The sequence below is a fragment of the Apis laboriosa genome, unplaced genomic scaffold (assembly GCF_014066325.1).
Source record: "Apis laboriosa isolate Shangri-la unplaced genomic scaffold, ASM1406632v1 scaffold18_cov149, whole genome shotgun sequence".
In the NCBI taxonomy this organism is placed as follows: domain Eukaryota; kingdom Metazoa; phylum Arthropoda; class Insecta; order Hymenoptera; family Apidae; genus Apis; species Apis laboriosa.
This window is the reverse complement of record NW_025222233.1, coordinates 1,312,439-1,330,469: the sequence shown is the minus strand read 5'-3', so window position 1 is coordinate 1,330,469 and position 18,031 is coordinate 1,312,439. Positions and strand designations below refer to the sequence as shown.

At 48.2% G+C, this 18,031-nt stretch overlaps 1 long non-coding RNA gene across 1 annotated transcript in view; it reads right to left on the bottom strand.

Annotated features, from left to right (window-relative positions):
- Positions 1-89: 89 nt before the first annotated feature.
- Positions 90-18,031, bottom strand: part of LOC122712028 — a 103,729-nt gene continuing 85,787 nt past the window's right edge. Inside the window, exon 3 of the long non-coding RNA XR_006346236.1 lies at positions 90-571. This is a non-coding gene — a long non-coding RNA (uncharacterized LOC122712028). The remainder of the gene's footprint in view (positions 572-18,031) is intronic.

Genomic DNA, 18,031 nt, shown 5'->3' with positions numbered 1-18,031 from the left:
TTTTTTTATTCCAAAATGATGATTATCGTACGGTTCGTGTCCTTTGGCGTTTTTTTTCTTCTCTCTCTCTCTCTCTCTCTCTCTTTTTTTTTACCATCTTCGTGACATCGACGCGAGGAAAGAAGAAGAAGAACGCGCGACGGCTGCTCGCTCGACCGTGCCAGGGGAGAGCATTTAAATTTAAAAGGACCCAAGTTCGAAGTTTTAAGCAGAGCGAAAGAAGTTCGTTGTCCCTTCTACGGGTCTGCGTATTCGGGAGCGTATTTGCATGAGAAAAGTGTTCTACAATTCCTTCGATTACACACTCGCCACCACCATGGTGGTTCCAAAGATAGCTCACATTCTAGGAAACTCTTTTCATCCGTGTATCTTCGTAACGATGAACTTTTCAGATAGATGTGACACCTTACACGTGTTCCATTTACCAGGGGCCAGCCTCGAGCCTCGACTCTTTACGGGATTATTGTTCACGCTCCATACGTTTCATCCCTTTTTCTATTCGATTCTTCCTTTGACGCACCTCCCCACCTCTTTCTACGTTCACCCGATCTCCTCGAGACGACGCTTCTTCCTAAGTAAAATACAATGTAAATTCTCCCAGAAATTTCATGATTTCGTGAAACGTGTGTCGCGCCCAATACATTTTAAATCGTTATTACGTGTTAATTTCCTAGAGACGCGATCAATCGTTTTTATTTTATACGCTTATTTTATACGCATATATATATATATATATGCGTTCGTGAAAACAAATATTTCGCCCGTGTTTCCGCGTAATCCTTTGCCCTCTTCTCGAAGGATAACGAGCCACGCGGTTCCCAATGGAGGTTGATATTGGCGGTTGATTATCAATTTTCTACCAATTTGGTTCCACTTGTAGCGGCGCCAGCTTTTGTCCCGCTAATCACCCCTTGGCTACCGCTTTCACCCCCCGCCGGGTACATCCGATCCGCTTTGCATATTACGCCACGATATATCTCTCTCTCTGCTATTCCGCACCGCTCCACGAGTATCTCGCCCCACGTCGCCTTTCTTTTCACCCCTCGAGAGAAAAAAAAAAAACGTTCGCTCACCCACCAGCTGGAAAGCGCAATTGAAAAAGATAACCTCGTCACGTTGACTTAACTCGCGCGAGTTAATCGTGCGAAAAGTTGCGATCCTCGAAATTTTCGAGGATCGAAAATCGATCGAAACCTCGATCATCTTCGAATCGCCGATTTTCATTTCGATCGTCAACGGATGGAGCTCGATCGAGTTGGTAAGCTTCTTCGTGCCTGCTCGAGTCGAAGGTTCTAGTTTTTCGCGAATTAACGTCCCAAAAGAGGGACGCGTTCGCAAAACAACGCGGAGGGATCAAACGGTGGACGCTTATGGGATCAGCGATCTGAAAACGTTGTGTTGTTTCAGGTGAGCCAGCTCTCACGCGCCACACCCTGTTTTCCACACTCGCTGGATCCCTCTCTCTCTTCCCCTCCCCCCGGACCACGATCCCTCACCGCGGCCGATCAGAATTTTGAAATCGCTCGGTCTAGCGGCTAACAAAATTTTTATTCCTCCGAAAAATACGAGTGACGCGTACCTGGTACGCGCCATTCCGAGAGTCGACAAACATTTTCCGGGCTCGATTCAAATTTCACGCGAAACCATGTGTGTTCCCCCCTTCCTCTCTCTCTCTCTCTCTCTCTCTCTCTCTCTCTCTCTCTCTTTTTCCCTCCCCTCTGTATCGACCGACTTATTTTATATAGGGTTCGACGACGACGTACTTTTCAAAGTAGCAAGAGGAGGAAGTTAATCGCGTGACCGTTTAACACCGGTCAAATTAAACCTCCATTAAACAGCCGGAGAGGCTTGCTGTTTATTTTTTTGACGTTCATTAAAATTTATTCGCCATTACGCGCGAGCCGAGGGGTTGGCTATGAAATAAAACGGTAGCATTCCGAGTGTCGTCGAGCCTGCTCAAAATTCCAGGCGTCTGTCGCCAATAAACACTGTATCACTGTTTCTATCCGCTATTAAATACCGCTTTTCCCCGCGCTTTCTCGCCTTTAACCGAATCTCGCGGATCTCTCGCATCGCGATAAACGTATCCACCGTATATATATATATATATATATATATATATATATAAGCGATGTATATTTTCCAGCTACAATAATTTCGTAATGGAAAAAGAAGGTGGAAGAAAGAAATTTCCACTCTCTCTTCCCTCCAAGACAGAAAAAGATGGACACGTTTAAAAAATACACGTATATACACGTATTATAACGGCGGCGTTTACACAGGGAAGAAGGGAGCAACGTCAATATTCGGCGATGACGGTGGCAGAGGAGCGGAGCATGATCGTTTGTGACACCAATGACCAATCGACGCAGGAGGGAGGTGGGCGCGGTAATGGGAAAGCCATGCACGCCGGCCCGATTCGCCACTCGCATAAAATTAACCAGTTCGCTCGCTCGTTCGTTCGTTCGTTTTAATTAACGAAACACCGCGAGGGCATCGCGAACGGTATACGTCTATCTCTTGGACGCGGCATGGTGGCACGTTTTACACGAGGCCGTGTGAAAAACCGCACGATCTCGATCGCTTTGTTCCGAGCCGCGATAAATCGCGGGCAAATCGCGGAGGATTAACGGTACGTCTCGTCGTTCCTCCTCCTCCTCATCATCATCATCATCATCCTTCGTGGAGAGGGGGTGATTACAAGAATTTCTCGCGAATTTCTGTTCTGAAATCCGTGGCCCTCCCTCGGATGTGGCGAGGAACATCCTTCGAGAGTTCGTGCAGGGACTCGATCGAGGGTCCTCCTCCTTCCTCGAGGGCCGTATAAGGTTAAGGTGTAGAGCGGGTCGGTGGCACGATGATGTCTCTATCTACGACGAAATAGCGGGTCCGTTAGGTGTGCGAGGATGCAACACGTAGATGCACGTGGATGGACGTGCGTGTATGTGCAAGCACACAGGCGCCATCGAAGCATGCAACGAGCCCAGGGTCACCCGGGGTCAGCCAGTCACGGAGTTAATTAGACGCCGTGGCTCGCCAGCTCACGTGGCACCATGTTCAGATATCAATCTTCGGTTTCTCCGCTCCTGGATGGACCCTGGATGGCTTTCTTCTGAAAAGATTCTCATCCCTTCCTTCTTCCCCTTATATACCCCCGTTCGAAAAATGGGATACAGATAGAATCGTTGGTTAGAACGATTCCATCCTCGATACACGCGAAACTTTCCTCTCTTCCTTTTAATTAAATTCGAGGAGTGAAATTCAGACGCAGATGGTTTCGCGTTTCTTCTCGGGATGGAATTGTCACAGCGACGAGAAACTTATGCTCCCTTTTCGACGTTTTCCGCTCGAACGGAGGTTTTCGCCGATTTCTTCGTCGTCGAAGGAAACGACTTTTGGTCGTTTGGCGGTGCGCGTATAACTTTACCACCCTCCTACTTGCCACCGACCGACTTGATTATCCCGGCTAATTTGGCTTCCCCATTCGCTGGAGAGATAGGAAACCGGGAGAGGAAGCCCTTTCCCTTTCTTCCTCCGTCCGTCAGGAGACGTAAGACCACCACCACCACCTTTCGGTCTTACCTTTCCGCCGCTCTCTTAACAAGCGCGTCCCCGTGAAACCGACTATCTGCAATTAGCCAGCCACATTTATATGACCTGATTACGCCTCTCTGCCAACTTCCTTTAATCCGTCGGCGAATCTCCCCAAGCGAGATCTGGTAACGTCTCGCCAACCTTTCCTCTCCTTCTTCTTTTTCTTCTTCCTCTCCTCGATAACAAACGACCCCCGTCTTCCTTCCATCTCGCCTCCTTTACCTCCTTACCTCCCATCGTATTCTTCCATTTCTATTTCCAAATCGGCTCTTTCCTTCCTCCCTCCTTTTCTTCGCTCCAATATTTTTCTCCCGACACGCGAGATTATTTACGAAGCGAGGAAAGGGAGGGAATGGAGAACGAGGACACTTCATTAAGGTGTAGGATGATAACGAGGAGGATTTCGAGGAAGAACGCGTCGAATGCCCCGCTCCTGATTTTAGCGTTAAGGGTTTCGCTTACGCGGTTCGACGGGAACGTGCGAAGTCTCGAACGGAGATGAAGGAGGAGGAGGAGGAGGAGGAGGAGGCGGCGGAGATAGAGATGAAAACTCGTGGAATCGTGAAACGAGAGGAAGAGGAAGAGGAGTAGAAACGCGGGATGACGGAGGGTTCGGGTGTAGGTCCGCCGCCCCTGCTGCCTCGTTGGAGATGGAAGCAATAGGGATCAACTAGTATGCAAATCGCATGTAAATATCGTTCACTCTCCCGGTACCGAACCAGCTAAAGCCTCTCTCTCTCTCTCTCTCTCTCTCTCTCTCTCTCTCGATGTCTGTGTCTCTCCACGCTCTCTCTCCTTCCTCCCCACTCGACGTTTCGCTCTCTCGGTTGTCGAGTACCGAAGAGAAGAAATCAAAGCAGGGGACAAAGCAAGCGCAGACGAGATCGTGACGGAATTCTTTCTCGTTCTTCCGCTTACCCATTCCCTTCGGGCTGAGCTGGCAGCCACCACCCCTCCCCCTCCCTCCCCTCTCGAAAGTATTTGCTTTTCTCCATCTCGACCCTCCCCAACGATGCGTTTCACCCGAGTGGGTGTTACCGAGCTATGAGATCGTCGTCGTTAGTTCTTAATTAATTTATTTTTAAGCGGGGAACGTGTACTTTTCCGAATGGAAAAGGGAAAAGAAAGAAGAGAAGAGAAAGACTTGTCTTTTTCTTTTTTTTTTCACGAGTCGAAATTTCTTAATACTTCGCGCAATAATAAAAATTGAATTCTTTCTTGAATTACACGCGAATACACAGATGCGTCCTAGGTGTAGCTCGGCGAAGCATTAAAAAAAGAAAAAAAAAAAAAAGAAAAATCTTCACCGTAGAAAAGTTCTCACGTTTCAAGGTGAGTTTCCAAGAGAGTCTAACGGAATAATCGAGCGATATTGTGGGTAGCTTTCTCACTATTGCCAATCGTAAACGTGAGAGCCGTTCTCAGCAACTGTGACATAATGTCCTCTCGTTCGTCCTCTCGTGTCCCAAAGATTCTCCGTCGTTTTCGCGATGTCGTCGTTTCGCACGATCCGGTCCAAATAATAATTTTCAGACGTTTCTCGCAAAAATCGACGCTCGAACATTCGTCCCCGCAAGGCCACCATTCGTTCTATCTTCGAGAGAATTTAAAGAGTTTATTATAATCCCTAAAGGCGTGAAGAGAAGAGAAGCAGAGAGACGACGCTTTTCGAACGACAACAGCGTATAATCGGCCACAGGATAGGGCTTAACAGGGACGAGCATTAGTCGCGGAATTATATGACGACTTCTATCTTATTTAGGTCTGGTGGGGAGGGTGCGAGATCCCGTGGAAAGAGGGTGAGCAAGAGACGGAGTAAGACCTCTCTAACTCCAGGTATTTTCATCCTATATATATATATATATATATATATATATTCTTCGACCTCGGTGGTGCCGGGAGCAGGATTACTTGGAGAGACCCTGAGAACTTATTCTCTCCCTTTCTTACGCAACGCCTCTCGCCTCCTCCTCCAAAACCCCGTCTTCCTTTACTCCCTATGTCTCTTCCCGGCCTTCTTCCGCATTACCATTCTCAAAATTCTCGATAAACCGGGGGCTTCCGCCGTGACGTTTCGCCCTTTCGCCACCTCTTCCTCCCTCCCCCCCCCTCCACGGAGAAAACCGCCACGCTTTCGCGCCTTCTATTTTATCGCGCGAAAGCCAACGGTATAATGTTCGAGATTTCCGCTCGAGCAATGCCGTTTAAACACTTTCGTTCCTTCGATACCCCGTCGATACTCCCTCGAAGATAATTGCCTAAGGATGAAATTAAATTCTCTCCCCCCAATGTCTCGACGAGGAGCGCGCGAAAAATCGATTTTCTTTTTTTTTTTTTTTTAACCGATCGACGACGACACAGTTGCTGCACAGTTGATGTAATCTTCGCAAACATTGCGAGAATCTATGAAAGAATCTATGAAAAATTTACATGCAAAAAGGGTGTGAGGGAGGGAGAAGAAGGTAAGAAGGTGAAACGGAAGAAAGGGAACGGTGGCGAAATTCACTCGTATACACACCCGAGGAGGATGTCAGAATCTTTGAACAGCTCGATACTTACAACTTTACGGATATTCGGCGAGAGTATTTTCTATGCAAAAGAGTTGAAAACGTAGGATGGTCCTAGCTAGGGGGAGGAGGGAAGAGGGAAGGCGAGGACAGGGGGAGGGGACATGGAGAGGAAAATCTGGGGAGTGAGCAGGAGGTTGCGGCGGTTGCAGCCGACGGCACGTTTTAATAATGCCTTTCCCTCCGCCGACCAACAACGAGGAAGAAGTTTAACGAAGATTGTGCCAGATACTTTTAATTGCTATTCCTCCTCCTCCTCCTCCTCCTCCTCTCTGCTCACGAGGGCGACCGATCCTGGAAAATGAAGGGAGGACTCGCCAACCCCCGCCTCTCTCCATCCTTTCCAAACCTCTGCCACCCCCAGAAAAATCCCCCCTTCGCCCCTCCTCTCTCTCTCTCTCTCTCTCTCTCTCTCCCTCCCTGTATTCCCTCCTCGTTTTACAGTCTTTTTATCCACCGTCCCGTGGACCCTCGTGATTTTATCGTCCTTGTATCCTCTCGACTCCCGTCCGCCGAAGAGGTTTGTTATTCCACCGGTAGATAGGCGACAAAGGAATTAATCGGGTCGTCTCTCCCTCCCATTCTCTCTCTTTCGAGAGAGAGAGAGAGAGAGAGAGAGAGAAGAGAGAGGACCTCTCCCCTCCCCCCTCCCTCTTTGTCGTTCGAGTACCGTCAATTAAATTGAAACGTTAAAAACCGGAGATAAATTGAAACGAACGTGCGAATGCTGTGTTCCCTGTTTCCCTCCCCTCCCCTCCCCTCGATTTTTCCCTTCGATTCTGGAAACGGACTCGAACAGGAATTCGCTAACGCGTTCTCTTCCTGAAAAACATCTCTCTTTTTATCCCTTCTCCTTTTTCCTTTCCTTCTCGTGTCGCGAATAACGCGAGGGGGAACGGCGCGTATCGCGTCCCCATCTTATTACTCCTCTGCCCTTAAATATCCATCCCCGATAGAAGCGGCGGGGGGGCCGAAAACGAAAAAAGATCGATTCGATGGAGTTTCCCTATCGCTCGTTCGTAGAAATTCGCGCGCTTCCTGTCGCCCGTTCCGTTCGCGAGTGAATGAATGAATGAATGGGTGGAGAGCGCGTGGCGCGCGTGCACAATGAAGAGAGAGAGAGAGAGAGAGGAGAAGGTCCAGGGACTATAATACGAAGTCTAAAAATCAAAACACATTAATCTCGGCCACGTGGCCGCGTAGGATCGCGCGCGCCGGTAACAAAACATTTTCCGGCGTCCCCCACCCCCCGATATGTGTATACACGGGTGCTACTTTCGTACGACACTTGCGGTACCGTTTAAGTTTCAATACGTTCTCCATTTATCCGTCCGCCCATCCGTCCGCGCGCGTATATAACCATCCCTTTATTTATTTGAATAAGCCGTGCTCGGTACCCGTGCTCCGTGTTTTCTCTTTGCGAATTTATTTGGCCGGCTGAAGTGGGTATCGAACGAGAGGGGTGGACAGGTAGGCCATTGTTCGATCTCGAATCGAATCAAACACAGAGGAAGGCCCCGTCGCGTTTCGATAATATACGCAGTAACGTCGCGGAGGCGATTTCTCGATTCTTCTCAGATCGCTAATCGTAATCGTAATTCGTCATCGATGATCATCAAGAATTCGCCGCCTCGTTCGAGAGAATTCCTTCCTTTCGATTCCTTTCGAAAAAATCAACGATGTTTTATTGTACGTGTATTCTTGCGTATACTCTGTTCATAGATTTTACATCGAAAGAATATCAATTATCTAGGAAATATATAGCGTATAAAATGTGGAAATCGATCCTTCGATCGACGATTTCTGTCGGACGACAACACGTACGGAGATTCTTCTCAGATAATTCGTAATCGTAATCGTAATCTGTCATCAATGATTATCAAAAGTCGTATATTCGTGAGAACCGATTTCTTTCGAAAAAATCAACGACGTATATATTTTTGCGTATACTCTGTTTATAGATTTTACATCGAAAGAATACCAATTATTTAGGAAATAGCGTATAAAATGTGGAAATCGATCCTTCGATCGACGATTTCTTCCATGCGGTAATACGTATGGAGATTCTTCTCAGATAATTCGTAATCGTAATCGTAATCGTAAGCAAAAGTCGTATATTCGTGAGAACCGATTTCTTTCGAAAAAATCAATGACGTATATATTTTTGCGTATACTCTGTTTATAGATTTTACATCGAAAGAATACCAATTATTTAGGAAATAACGTATAAAATGTGGAAATCGATCCTTCGATCGACGATTTCTTCCATGCGGTAATATATACGAAGATTCTTCTCAGATAATTCATAATCGTAATCATAATCTGTCATCAATGATTATCAAAAGTTGTAATATTCGTCGCCTCGAGAAAACCGATTTCTTTCGAAAAAATCAACGATGTTTAATTGTACATTCTTGTGTATACTCTGTTCATAGATTTTACATCGAAAGAATACCAATTATTTAGGAATAGTATAAAATGTGGAAATCGATCCTTCGATCGACGATTTCTTTCGGGCGACAACATGTACGGAGATTCTTCTCAAATCACTAATCGTCACTGATGATGATCAAGAGTTGTATAGTTAGATGATGATCGTATTCATCACACATACATTCTTGTCTATACTCTATTCATAGATTTTACATCGAAAGAATACCAATTATTTAGGAAATAGCGTATAGAAATCGATCCTTCGAACGACGAAGAAAAATTAAAAGGAAAATTCGCCTCAAGCGACGATTTCTTTCGGACGACAACACGTACGGAGATTTTTCTCGGATCACTAATCGTAATCGTAATCCGTCACCGATAATTAAAAGTCGCATAGTTCGAGAGAACCGATTCCTTTCGAAAAAATCAACGATGTCTAATTATACGTACGAGGTATCGCACGTACTGTGCTCATTTTGTATCAATTGTATCTATGGAATATATATATAAATCTATGGAATAAAGCGTGGAAATCGATTCTTCGAAACGACGAAGGAAAATTGAAACGTTCGCCCCGAACAATGATTTCTTCCGAGCGGCAACACGTACGGATATTCTTCTCAAATCGTCATCGATGATCATCAAGAGTCGTGCAGTTGACGAGAGAATCGATTCCTTTCGAAAAAATCAACGACGTCTAATTGTATATATTCTTGCGTATATTCTCTGTTCATAGATTTTACACCGAAAGAATATCAATTATCTAGGAAATATATAGCGTATAAAATATGGAAATCGATCCTTCGAACGACGATTTCTTTCGGGCGGCAACACGTACGGAGGAAGAGATACACACACGTAACCGCTTATCTAATTCAATTTGGTAATATCGTGCCCATTGAGAGAATAAATGATTACCGGGAAGATATGAAGTTATCTGGTCCCGCGGGACGCGTAAATTGCCATTACCCGGTGTTCCCGACGGAGAGAGAAGCTAGAGAGAGAGAGAAGCCCGCGGCTTTCTGGGGGAAGATCCCGCTCGAGGATCTTAATTATTAATCGTTCCCGTTAATCACGCCAATCGGACGCGCGAAATATCACGTTGAAACGTTGGTAAAATGATTATTCTTCTCGCGAACGCCAATTTATCTTCCTTCCCAACGCGATACGAGAATTCTCGAAATCTTGCGAAATGTTCTTCCGTTGCACGCGAATGATCGCGAACGAAAAATCTCGAAAATAATAGATTGCGAGCGTACTTGAAGTCTCATCATTTAAGAGCGAATCTTAATGTAGAATCGGAGAATTTCTCAATAGTTACTTTTTTCCACGATACTCTAATTATCGAGTATTTATCGAGGAATCTGTTGCACGGGTCGGGGAGAAAAATCTTTAATTAACGCACATTTGGGAAAGCACGCGTCGAAAAAATCTGTTACAACGTTTGCGACACGGAGCGGAAACATGGAGCAAAAACGAAAGAAGAAAGAAGAGGAAGAGGGGAGGGAAACACGTAGGAGGATGACGAGCGAGATACCGACGCGTTCTCGTGGGGTGTAGCCGGTCGAATGCCAACCGTCGTACTACTCGATTGGACGGATATATTCGTTGCGCGGTGATCACGAAATCCGAGGGTGAAGCTGACGGACGCGAGGGGGGATGAGGGCAACGAGAGCAAGAGCTAAGGGGTGGAGGTTGACTGTGCTGGCTGGATTTCGAGGGGTGCCAATGGAAAATCGTGACGGTTAGAGGGGGCGCGAACAATGCGCCGGAGATTTAGCGTGACACCGACGGTGTGCAAAACCAATCCTCCACGACGAATATTTTTCTGACTTTCGAAACAATTCTCCTCGTGCTCCAAACATTTCTTTCCCCCTTTTTTTCCTTCGAAAACACGAATCTATCGCAACATCTCTTCCTCCTAATTCTATTCTTTCGAAATGCTATATATATATATATATACATAAACATATAGGTACGAGGAATTAATCGCGGCAACACGTATGTCGATATCGTTTGTTATTATTATCGTTTCGTAGCCGTACGACGAATCTTTATTCGTGCGTGGATCGTCGAGCGAAGCGGACGCGAGTCTCTACTATAAATATTTATAATATTCCAAAGCGCGTTATAACCGCGTAGAAGAATCTCGTTACTCGCATTTCGTTCGAACGAATGAACGTTTACTTCGAAGAGGTGCTTGCTCAACGGCGAGATCGACGATATTCTTCCGTTCCGGAAGAAAAGAAAGACGAAAAGGTAAAGAGACGATTCGATGATTCGTCAAATTTTTTTTTTTTTTCCCCTTATCTGGCAAGCGACGGTCTGATTCACAAATCTTCTCCGCTAAGTAGGGGGTTTTGACCGAGAAGAGAACGAGGGGGTTGGTGGTGGGCCCCCTCCCCTCCCCCTCCACATCCCAGCATCCCGATGGAGCGTGAAAAACAGAGGGGTCCATTGTAACCTCGTCCTGTGGCTAATGCGACTGTCGTCGGTGTAGAGAACCGGGTGCACGAGGTCTCGTCCTCGGCGAACATTAGCCAACGGTCGTTTAGCTGGAAATCCTCGCGGGGCACGCTCTTTGGGTTCCGGCTCGTTTGAAAGAGGATTTTTTTCAGCTGCCCTTTCGCACCGAAGTCGAGCACCATCCCCCCAATCCTTTCTCGTACGTATTTAATTGTTTTTCTCGTTTCACGTTTTACGCGTCCTTCCTTACTCCTCTCCTTATTCCTTCGATTCTTTGCGAGCGTATCAATTCGATTCGTGCTAGATTTAGTTAGTTTAGTCTCCAGTTGAGAAGAGCGTGATAGATAATAGATTGCTTAGATCGAGAAACGTATACAGTCATCTCGAGTCGGTGGAAAGGGTTAAAAACTTTTTACTTTTCGCTCGATCTTTTCTGCTACCTTGTTATTTACGGCGTATGAAGAAACGTTCCCACGCGTGAGGAGCGAATAACGATAAACAGAGGGACAATCTAGAAGAGGACAAACTTTGGTTTACGTTTTTTCCCCCCTCTCGACTCTCCTCGTTGTTTTCCAACGGTTTCTTGCTCGACCGTATAAGCTACGTTGTTGCGCACATTATCGGTAGTTATAGCCTTTTTTTCCAACTTTAGACCTAGAGACATCGGTGGAGAGATAAGGAATTTGCCTTTTAGTTGGTAAAAATTATCCGCAATAAACGTGTCATCGTTTTGCCTTTATTACTTTTATCGCAAGCGGAACAAGTGTGCAAGTCCGAACTATATCTGGCTTTGCATCACCGTGTGTATAAGTCTACCCACGAGGAGTAGGAAGGATTGTCTGGTGTCCGATCTCCGTGGGAGCTGGCGCACTCTAGTTAAGCCGTCATAGTCTTCCGTTGCCCTGACTATCTATACCAATTAATCCTACGCTGCCACCGACGTCTCTCCACGTTCGCCGGTTAATCCGATTCCGTTTATTCTCCGTTCTCGTTTCCCGGCGAATAATATTTCCCGACTTCCGCTCGACTCGGAAGAGAGTCGAAAAATTCCTTCTCGACGATAATCGTTGTACGATAAGAAACTCGATATACATATTCGCGTATATATTTCGAATATATTTCGTGTAAAGAAAACGAGAAAAGAGAGAAAGAGAGAGAAAATGGAACGGAGGGATAGGAAAGGGAAAACGGAGCGATTAGCTCGAATATGCAAACGCGTGGAGGGTATAGAATTCCAGATACACGTATATCGGTATATACGTAATATAAACACGTAAAGGGAATGCGATCAACGAGCCGATAAATCGGTTAATCGAGGAATATCTTACGCGCGCGTCACTTAATAACGAATGAATGTGCACGGATTTCCAAGCAATCCTTCTTTTCCTTTTTTCACTTGCCGCGCGAGAAATTCATTTCACTCTTCGTTAAATAAAATTTCGCGAAATCGAGAAAAGATCATCGCTCGGCATCACACCTCTTACCTCGCGCGACGAGCGTGTTAAGCGCGAGAAAGACACGCGTCACCTTTGTTCCGCTATTTCCAACGTCCATCCGACGGAGAGGGAAAAATCGGAGAGGAGAGAACGAGAGAGAGAGAGAGAGAAAGAGAGAGGAGGGGGACGTTGTTCTTTTAACACGGCTTTAGGGGGTCCTTTATGCTGACACAAATATCGCTTATGCCGGCGTCGCGTCGCTGTTTTGGCGGAGCCCATCGAGCATTGTGCCTTCCAAGGCCGTGTGTACCAAACACCGAGCTATGTGTACCCAGCAAACACGCTCGTCACGTGGCGGCCCTGATCCCTTCCGTAGTCGCGGACTCCCCCTTACGGATTTGCGCAACGGGTCAGCCTATATTCCCTTCGGAACCACGCGACCCCCGAACAACCTCTTCCCATTACGCTTGATACCGAGACCTTCTCCGCACTTTTGCCCGCAGTTCCGCTCCGTGGACCTCTCGCAGGGCGCCGCGGGTACCGGCAAACACACGTGCGAGCGCGATCAGCTCGGCGTCAGCTTTATTTGCCCGCGCACACCCGACTTTTTCTTTTTCCTCTCTTTTTACTTCACCCTTCTCGAACGTTATTCGATTCGCCTGCTTCCATCCGCGGAAATGTGTTATTCCTAGTGGAGAGGAGGAAGTCTTCCGTTTCTCTCGAAGAAGGGCTTAAATTCGGTGGTGGAATAATTATCGGTAGATAGAGTAGCTAGGAATAGTTTTCTTATATATATATGTCTCGAGGATGATGTTAAAAGTGGTACAACAGAGATACGATTCGACGAGATGAACGCATCGGTGCGCGTCATTTTCCTCCTACGTGTCGAGATTAATTACAGGAGACGTCGATGTCGAGGACAATTGACCGGAAGAGCGTGTCCTTAACGCGGGGTGAGCTTTATGACGGATAAACGTCCACAGCTCGTTTCCTCCCCTCTGTCTCTCTCTCTCTCTCTCTCTCGAGGATGAGGGTGTGAGAAGTCTGGAAACTTCACTGGAAAGTGATAAATAACGGGGATGCGGGGCAAAATCGTGTGGAACGGGGGGAGGGGCTCTCGAAAGGGCACACGCCATTACCTCCGATGTGTTCGCGGGACGACAACCGCGACGAGAGGAGGAGACTTGGCCGCGTCGTCGAACGATGATCGCGTTTCGGCGTATACACTGTGAACAGGAGGAGGAGGAGGAGGAGGAGGAGGAGGAGGAGGAGGAGGAGGAGGAGGAGGGCGAAGAAAGAGAGGCGGATTGAAAAGAGGAAAGGGAGGAGGGGGAGGGGGGCTTCACCCCTGGGCCGAAAATGAAAATCGTATTGTCGTGCGGACTCCCTTATGAGGGAAAAAGCCGGGCATTATGTTCGCGTTAGAGAGCGCCGGCAGCGGCTAAAGACAGCGGTCAGCGCTCTTTCACGACGGTCATCAATGCGCGTCATCAATAATCGCGCCCTGACAGCTTCCCCTGCCTGAACGCTCCTGCGTGGATTTAGATCCTCCGATTCCGGCGAATGTTGGCGAAACGAACGCACAAAGGAACGATTATTCGGGGAGGGGAGAAGTAAAGGTTCAAACAATATCGACGATGATTCGTTAGAAATCTTTCCTTTGCGAGATGCGAAGGGATAGGATAGGATAACGACTCGCGAGGATAAATCGGTTAAAAGCGTGAGATGGTACGACGATAAATGTCGTAGAATTGGAAGGAAAGCGTATGGAATTGGAAAGGACGACCTCTCCATCCCTCCCCTCTCTAGGAATAGTAGTTTCTTCCGTTTCGTTGGAAAAGTTTGGCGATTTGTGCTATCGAAAACTCTCTTTCTCTCTCTCTCTCTCTCTCTCTCTCTCTCGGTTCGAACGCGTGCCATCGTAAAAATGGCGGAGGTTTTAAACGGTGGGCCACGAAGCCACCTGGCGCGCCTCGATCCTCGCACGTGTCGAAAGACATTAAGTCGACACGGTGGAGGAATATGAAGTGTAATGACGCCGCGGGGAAGGGGGAGGGGGAAAGGAGGCGAGAGACGCGGTGGTGCACGATGTGTCGCGTACACGGCATCGATCTTCATCCATCAGCCACGCCTTCGGTTTTTCCCGACCGAGGATTCCTTTGCGGTTTTTCCGCTCGAGCGGCAGATGCGTAACGGCGCTCCAACTTTTCGGCCGCGCGAACCTCGATTCATCATCATCGGCGCGTCTCAACGAGCGTCTCGTCGATTCACGACCTCCTTTCGATCCCCCTTCCTTTCCCTCTCGATTTCGGAGGGAAGAGAAAGAAAGAAACGGCGAAATCACGGGGACCAATCGCGACGTACGACCGACGATTTTGCTCGGAAATCGGGGCCGATGTAAATCGCTAATGGATCCCCTCGTTTCTCCAAATAAATACCGCTGTCGCTGCGGAGACGCACAAAAGCGTCCTTTCTCGCGAGCGTAGAATGCAGATGGAAGCCTCGTTTCTTTGGACGGGACGCCAAACAAGGTGATCGCTCGTTAGGGGGCAGGGAGAAGAAATCGGATCGGGCGCATTAAAAATCCACGAATCCTGGAATCCTTTCCGCGGGGCAAGAAACGTACTCTACGTTCGGCCGAAAATTTGAATCGTATCTCGAAACTCGAGATCGCTTCCTCTCCCTTCCCCGGAGTCGAAATTCCCTACGAATCGGGGAACCGAATCGAGAAGCGCGTACCGGTTGTGGCGATCTCGTTAATTTGCGGGGGCAATAAAAAAGAGGTAGACGAGGAGCGTGCGCGAGGAACCCGCCCACCACGATTCATCCCTCGCGGAGAGGGCGGACAAAGGACGATATTCGATTAAAAGGGACGACAAAGAGAGGGAATAAATGCTTTTCGGTATCGGTGGTGTTGTTTGTCTTTGGTATTTGGGGCGAGGGGTGTAGGCGAAAAGGGCGCGACGGCGTTGTCGATCGTGGACGATGATGGAAGTCGTCGGTGGCACGGCAGTCATTGGGAGGCATTGTGCACGGCACGTGCCGTGAACGAGAGAAAACGAGGCTGGCCGTCGGTCGACGGTAGTCGGGCCTAGTCACCGAGAAAGCGGTCCTTCGGCCTTTCGGTCACAATGCACGATTCCTATCCAGATATATGGACGGAATTAATTGATACCGCGTGCCTCGGCATCGAGCAAGGGTTGCGTAAGCACCGTGGAAAAAGCAATCTCTCTTCCTTTCGCCTCTTTCCTCCCGTCTTCTCTCGTATCCCGACTCCGCCTCGCGTCGCAAAAAGCTTTTAAACGCGTCGTCCGCCTTGTTGCTCACGCTTCGATGAATCCTGATCGACGATCGTATCGGGCGGACACGTACGGATCGTTCGCTCTCGAGGCTGCCTCGTGCCCTCGTTATCTTTTCTTTCTCTCTCTCTCTCTCTCTCTCTTTTCTTTTTTTTTTAATAGAAAAAGCGACAGGTGCATTTTGATGAGTAATTATTCCGTGCCGCGTAACGTGGACGAAAACAGGGAAGCAAGACGTCGAAAAGAAGCGTGGCCTTTCGAGTGGTGGGCGAGGCGGAAGGCTGCGATGGAGAGCTGAAGGACCGTCGCGGAGCAAAGTTATTACAAAAATAATCAAAGTTTGGCGAGGCAAGGCGACAAGAGCGGAGCCGCGGATAAAGATTTTCCGCGCGGGGCGACTCGTCTCGTTTACTCGGAGGGCGACGGGTCGGTCGGCTTCTCATTACGTTTGACGATTATGCGTTAATTTGCACCTAGCGATACTTCAAACGATTTTTATTCATCGCGCGTCCACGATGAGTTTCGCTCTCTTCTAACTGGAAGTCGTCTGCTCGCCGTTTCTGGTAGCTCGGCCCGCGTAGACTCTCCACGGCCCCGCCGAGATTCTTGGAGTTTTATATTTTTCCACGCTCCTTTCCGCGGAATCGGGGAGGGATCCTCTCGTCAAAGGACTCCTCTGGATATGATAATCCCGGTTCCAAGCTGAATGCGTAATGAAGTTTTCTCCGGGCGACGGGAAGTGGACTCCTGATTACCTTCTCACGCAAAGCGTCCGAACGCCGCCCGCTTTCCCGCAAATTTCTCACCGAATTTCGCGAATCCCCCTTTCCGCTTCGAGGGAAAAAACTCCATCCTCCCCCCGACGATCGACGCGAGATTCGCTCGCCTGTGGAAAGCCCAACAGATTGGAAACCGCATTCGGTTAGCAGGATCCACTCGTTCGTTTTCGCGTTAACGCGTTCCCCGGCCTCCTATTAACTAATGCCAACCACCCCTGGTTTCGAAGGACGCGATGCCATACGCGCACCGGCGAATCACCGAGCCATCCACTCGGTCAGGGCGCAGGGTGCAGGAGGACCTAGCACGCGCAGCGTAGGACATGCCTGCTACGACGGGACAGTTTAAGCCCTGATATATCGCCCGCCGACACTCCCAACTTCTGTCGCCGTTTCTGTACCGCTTTTTTGCCACGGCTGACCATATGTCCACGGAAACCGAGATCCCCGTATCTGCGCCTGTGCCGCTCTCTCTCTCTCTCTCTCTCTCTCGCTTTCCTCCTATCCCCCTTCCCTTAAACTCGATTTACCAACGAATTTGCCGAATCGACGGCAAATTGTATGGGTAAGAAGAAGTGAGTTTCTTCTTGTTTCTTCTTCTTTCGAATCGGATTAACGAAACGTTTGGAACGATGTAACGGATTCGATCGTGACGGGAAGGAGAGACGAGCGAGTTAAGCGAGTTTAGATAAAACCGTGGTCGTCCAACAGGCGTTCCAACCCCACTTTGCAACGTAACAAATGATGCCACATGTTCGAATCTTCCTCTCTTTCGACCTTTCTCCCTCTATCCTCGTCGCTTTTCCTCTTGGAGCCGCGGGGCATGGAGAGCGTTTCGGCTCGGTATTCGTGGGAGGGGTGTATCCTATCCAGCTCGTGTAATTTGTACGGTTAAACGCACGTGCAAAAACGGGAGAGCGGGAGAAAGAGGAGGGGAGGGAGAAGACAATTTACGCGGGACTAAACTGCCGCGCTGGGAGCATTTAACCAGAAGCACGAATCGAATCGATCCTACTTAGATCCCGTTAATGGAACCTTATGCCTATGGTGAAAAGTAGCGGGCAAATGGCGCCTAACTGCAAGTGTAATGCCAGGATGAGTGTTGCGTTGCACTCTCCTCTCTCTCTCTCTCTCTCTCTCTCTTCGAGAGTTGTTCGAGAGGAAGGAAAAAAAGAAAAGAAAAGAAGAGAGACGGCGAAGAAGAAGAAAGAAAGAAAGAAAGAAAGAAAGGAAAAAAATTCCTTCGAAAAGGAGACCGTAACCGATGCCGATGGATGAGAGGATGGCATTGAAGAGCGAGAGAACAAACGCGTATACGCGACGACCCGTGAACCCCTCTCTCCTCTTCCTCTTCCTGGTCTTTTCACGACGATTGTCCGACGACTACGGTCGGGCCGAGTGCCACCGGCACGCTGCAGGTAAGTGGCCGTCATCGCGCCTCGCTTAAAAAGCCTAACCGA